Below are 6000 nucleotides of genomic sequence, written 5' to 3' on the forward strand. Positions count from 1 at the left end.
AGTTGCTGCCACACACTTTCTTTCATGGGGTCCGCCCTCACAAAACATGGCTGAAGATAAGCATGTAGGACCCAAATCAATTATGGTTCTTTGGTTGCAAGCAAAAGTAACCACTTATAGAAACTTTAAGCAATAAAAGGAAATTACTGGAAGGCTAACAGAGCCAACTGAGAAGGTCAAGGAGATGAAGAGACACCAGGCAACTCTGGGGTCTGGGTAGCAGGAATGGGTTAACCATACTTTACAGCATCCCCAGTAATTGAATGAATTAGCACCCTCACCAATATCCTCATATATGTACTCCAAACACCTTTTTCTGATTATGTCATCATTCTGCATCACTTTCATAGTGCCAGGAGAGGTTCGGAGCTATTTATCTTGGGTCACATACACACCTACCCCTTGGCTATTTTGCTACCTTGGTCTTGCTCACACTACCCACAACGGAGAAGAGACAACTCTCTGGAAGGAAACTGTGTGCTGTTTGTGGCCTTTACTTCCATAGTCAGGAGAGGACACAAGTGATAACATGTTGGAGTGAAAAGTGGATGTGTGACGATGTGGCCCTGCTGGGCCTTTAACTCCCTTTGGAGATGTTCAATGAATGTTTCAGTCCATCACTTCTGTTTCTGAGAAGGAATCAAAATCAGACACACCTGCCTCGGAGCCCCCTTGGAGAAAGCCAAGTAAATCCTTCTTTACCCACTGACCTCTCAACCCAGCCTGAAGATTTGACCCAGGCAGCACCAGGAATCCTTGTTTCACCGGGCAAGGCCAATGGTCAGTTTGTGTGGCAGACCCTCAGCAGGTAGGCCGGCAGCTTCTATGACTGGTTGAGGTCCATGCTATACCAGGTGTTAAATATTTTTATTATCCTCCCTGCATGTGGGCCATCCAGGATGCTCTTCAGATGTTCACTTTGCTCAGAAATGATTTATTTTGGGCTTTCCCTCACATGCATGAATTTCATCTAATCACTAGCCCCTTCAATGTCACTTCTTCAACAATAAAGTACATCTAAATGAGATCACTTTCAGGTAATTTGAAAAACAAGAAATAGTACGCTCACGTGTTCCCTGAATGTTTTCCCCCAGTGTTCTCCTTATGACTAGGATGCCAAGAGATGTCCCATGGGAGACCTCACATTCAAGTTGTCTTAGTTTGGTTCCCCAGAAGCAGAACTTGAGGCAAGGATTCCAGTGTGGGTAGTTTATTTTGGAATGCTGGTATTAGGTGGCTGGATGATACAGGGACAATAGGACAGCCAATAAAACATGTCATCAAGCCACTACCACAGCAGGCACCTGAGCTCAACCTTGCAGGAAAACTGCTAGGAATGGTGCAAAACCCACACCACAGAATTATTCTGCCCAAGGTACAAGGAGCTGGGGCATTTATACATCAACTCTTGAGAGCCGTTGGCTGAGGGATCTGCCTGTAGGGCTTTGGGGGGTGTTAATTCTTTGCTACTCTGGTTTGCCTTGCAAACAAGCAACACACATTCCCAAGGAAAAGGGGCTGCAGGTACAGAGGTACAAATACTGGCAATTGGAAATCAACTGAAAATTCTAAAAGGCCCAGGGATATGGGAGGGTGCTAACAGCATCGGCTTCATCAGGATTAGGTACACCTGGAGGTTGGGAATAGCCTTCAAACATTGCTTGTTTTCATCTATGACTTAACAACATGGTAAGAACAATCTGGAAATAACACACAAACTTCATTATGTCTCATGATTTTCATGCCAAGCTTCTCCACAACCTGTTAGAATTAATAGACATAATACAACTATCTAAGTCTTTTTTTTTTTTTTTTTTTGACGGAATTTTTCTTTTTTTTACTGAGGGGGTGTGTCATTGTTGGTCAGGCTAGTCTCGAACTCCTGACCTCAGGTGATCCATCCTCCTTGGCCTCCCAAAGTGCTGGGATTACAGGCGTGAGCCACTGTTCCCAGCCAACTATCTCAGTCTTTATCCTCTTCCCATCTCCATCTAGCTCAACAGCTCATTCCCAGGGATTTGCTGAGAACAATGTCAAAGATGTTAGACAGAAATGTGGCACCATTAGATATGATATCCAGGCATTCTCAATTTTCTTTATATTTTTTGCCTGTGCCCCTTCAGGTGTTATGAATTATTACGTGTCTGCATCCTATTATGTAAAACAGCACTTTCATAGTTGTCCAAAAACTAGGTTCTTAGGCCAGGTATGGTGGCTCACGCCTGTAATCCCAGCACTTTGGGAGGCCAACACAGGAGGATTGCTTCAGCCCAGGAGTTCAAGATCAGCCTGGGGAACATGGCAAAACCCTATCTCTACAAAAAAATACAAAAATTACCCAGGCATGGTAGCAGACGCCTGCAATCCCAGCTACTTAGGAGGTTGAGCGGGGAGAATCACCTGAGCCCGGGGAGATCGAGTCTGCCGTGAGTCATGATTGCACCACTTCACTTTAGCCTGGACAACAAAGTAAAACCTTGTCTCAAACAAACAAAAAACTCCAAAACCAAACCAAACCAAACAAACAAAAAATTAGGTTCTTACTGGAGGATGAAGAAAAATTGTCTTAAAAATAGTTTTTGTTAGGTTTTGAAGGGAAGGCGAGGGTTAAAGAAAGACACAAAGAGAGAGAGAGTGGTGGCTCTACAGCAAATGCAGGCTTTATGTCCAGCATAAGACCTGCAACTTAATGCCAGTGCCCATCGCTGCTTACAGGCTGGGGCAATTATAGGCTGGATGGGAGGGGTCTGGAACAGGGGGCATGGCCTGCTGCCTGGGAAAATGTTGATAACATGTTCCCATGATTAGGCGGTTTGGTGCCTGTTCCAGTGCAGTCTGAGGTTCCTTACACTTTCTTCCAGCAGAATATAATAAGAGAGTCAGGCGGTTGGGCAGGCTGTTTCTCACAGCCTGAACCCCTGTGGAATGTTTCATTTTGACCAAGGTCTGCGAAAAGGCTGGGGGGCTTACAAAATGGTGCAGTTTGGACTAACAGTTTCCAAAGCAAAAAAATAATAAATAATAAATAATAAAAACACCTAAAAATATTTCCCTTGCTAGACTTATTCATGATTATATTCTCATCCTTTCTTTTTCTTGGCCATTAATGCCTCACCTGCTGAGAGAACTGTGACCTAATAAGAAATAGGTGTTTGGCCTCTGCAGTGTGATGCAGGGGAAGCAAGGGGAGGAAGCCTCAGCTTCCACACCGGTGACCTCTAAGAACGCTCTGCACACTGATGATTGAAATGCTGCGTGCTGTGATGCCTTCTGTTTTACAATACTAGGTAGGGGAAACATTCCCCAGGCAGACACAACGTCCATTCCCATAATACAATCAGGTAAGAGACGCACGCAAGCACTTCTCATGAAGCCTGCTGAAAAACACCAATTCGCCTACAGACTTTAATTCCATCAACCACTACATTCCTAACTGCGGCCTCCATTAGGACTTAATTAGCAGGTTTTGGTGTTACAATACTAGGTATTAAGAAGTGTTAGGCCGGGCGTGGTGGCTCATGCCTGTAATCCCAGCACTTTGGGAGGTTGAGGTGGGTCAGTAGTTTGAGATTAGCCTGGCCAACATGGGGAAACCCTGTCTCTACTAAAAATACAAAAATTAGCTGGGCGTGGTGGCACACACCTGTAATCCCAGCTACTGGGGAGGCTGAGGCAGGAGAATCATTTGAACCCGGGAGGCAGTGAGCAGAGATCGTGCAAATGCACTCCAGCCTAGGCAAGAGGGCGAGACTCCACCTCAAAAAAAAAAAATGTTCCCCAGCCGGATGTAATATCCATTCCCATAAAACATTCAGGTAAAGGACACACAGCTTCTTTACCTAAAGTCTGTTTAAGCATTCCACCTTTCATGATCCTATCAACCCTCACCTTTTACTGTTCCCTCATTCTAACTGCAGCCTGCCTCAGGGTTTCATCAATGGGTTTTGGTACCACAGTGCTGGGGGCTCCCATATCGAGTCCCAATAACCTTTTCTCCACACTGCCCTCACCGCCGACCATTTTACCTACTGATGTACATAAGGCTTTGGGTCTCCACTGAGGAGGGGTAGAGCCAAGGGACTGTGACCCTTTTGTCAGTCTTCATCTTGATGAATCTGCTAACAACTGTCACAGTGATTGCTGGTCAGGTTTCTCATGATAAACTTTGCCTTTGGCTTTTTAAATTTCTCCAAACTGGAGTAAATAGAGCAGGAGTGTTTGGAACCCTTTAATGTTGAGGGACCAGCAGGGGTTCCCTTGGGCCTGCTCAACCTTTGGTAGTGCTGTGTTAAATCCTTTGTTTTAATCCATCGATATCCATTTTATTCATCCCATTTCTTAATAACCATCTAAAGCTTTCTACTCTGCTGGGACAAGTCCCACGACTCCTCTTTCTTTTTCTTCTTTGTTTTGCTTCTGTCAATATTTGCTTTATAATATTTTCTTTCTTTCTTTCTTCTTTCTTTTTTTTTTTTTTTTTTGAGACGGAGCTTTACTCTTGTTGCCCAGGCTGGAGTCCAATGGCGTGATCTCGGCTCACTGCAACCTCCATCTCCCAGGTTCAAGTGATTCTCCTGCCTCAGCCTCCCAGGTAGCCGGGACTATAGGCACGAGCCACCACCACGCCCAGGTGTTTTTTTTTTGTGTTTGTTTGTTTGTTTGTTTTGTATTTTTAGTAGAAACGGGGTTTCACCATGTTGGCCAGGCTGGTCTTGAACTCCTGACCTCAGGTGATCCGCCCACCTCGGCCTCCTAAAGTGCTGGGATTACGGGCGTGAGCCACCGCACCTGGCCAAGTATCTTATTTCTTAATTGCTGTTTAAAATTTTCTACCATGCTAAGACCTGCCCTCTGCCTTTCTCCATTCTCTTCTTAATTAACCTAATATGTGTGGTTTTTTTTTAACTTTTATTTTAGATTCAGTGGGTACTTGCGCAGACTTGTACAAAGGTGCATTGCATGATACTGAGGTTTGGAGTACAATTGAACCCATCATCTAGGTAGTGAGCATAGTACCCAATAGGTAGTTTTTCAACCCTTGCACTCCTCCCTACTTCCCCCCCTTATAATCTCCTGTCTCTTGTTCCCATCTTTATGTCCATGTGTACCCAATGTTTAGCTCTTACTTATAAGTAAGAACATGCAGTATTTGGTTTTCTCTCTCTGCATTAGTTCTCTTAGAATTATGGCCTCCAGCTGCATCCATGTTGCAGCAAAGGACATGATTTTGTTCTTTTTTTATAGCTGCATAGTATTCCATGGTGTATATGCACCATATTTTCTTTTTTTATATTATATTTTAAGTTATGTGTTACATGTGCAGAATGTGCAGTTTTGTTACATACGTATACACGTGCCATGGTGGTTTGCTGCACCCATCAACCCATCACCTACATTAGGTATTTCTCCTAATGTTATCCCTCCCCTAGCCACCCACCCCGCACAGGCCCCAGTGTGTGATGTTCTCCTCCCTGTGTCCATGTGTTCTCATTGTTCTACTCCCACTTATGAGTGAAAACATGCGGTGTTTGGTTTTCTGATCTTGTGATAGTTTGCTGAGAATGATGGTTTTCAGCTTCATCCATGTTCCTACAAAGGACATGAACTCATCCTTTTTTTATGGCTGCATAGTATTCCATGTTGTATATAGGCCACATTTTCTTTCTTTTTTTTTTGAGACAGAGTCTCATTCTGTCACTCAGGCTGGAGTGCAGTGGCTCGATCTTGGCTCACTGCAAGCTCCGCCTCCCGGGTTCATGCCATTCTCTTGCCTCAGCCTCCCAGCATAGCTGGGACTACAGGCACCCGCCAACACGCCCGGCTAATTTTTTGTATTTTGAGTAGAGATGGGTTTTCACCATGTTAGCCAGGATGGTCTTAATCTCCTGACCTCACGATCTGCCCACCTCGGCCTCCTAAAGTGCTGGGATTACAGGCGTGAGCCACTGTGCCCAGCTATGTGCCACATTTTCTTAATCTAGTCTAGCATTGATGGACATT

The sequence above is a fragment of the Hylobates moloch genome, unplaced genomic scaffold (genome assembly GCF_009828535.3).
Source record: "Hylobates moloch isolate HMO894 unplaced genomic scaffold, HMol_V3 SCAFFOLD_15, whole genome shotgun sequence".
NCBI lineage: Eukaryota > Metazoa > Chordata > Mammalia > Primates > Hylobatidae > Hylobates > Hylobates moloch.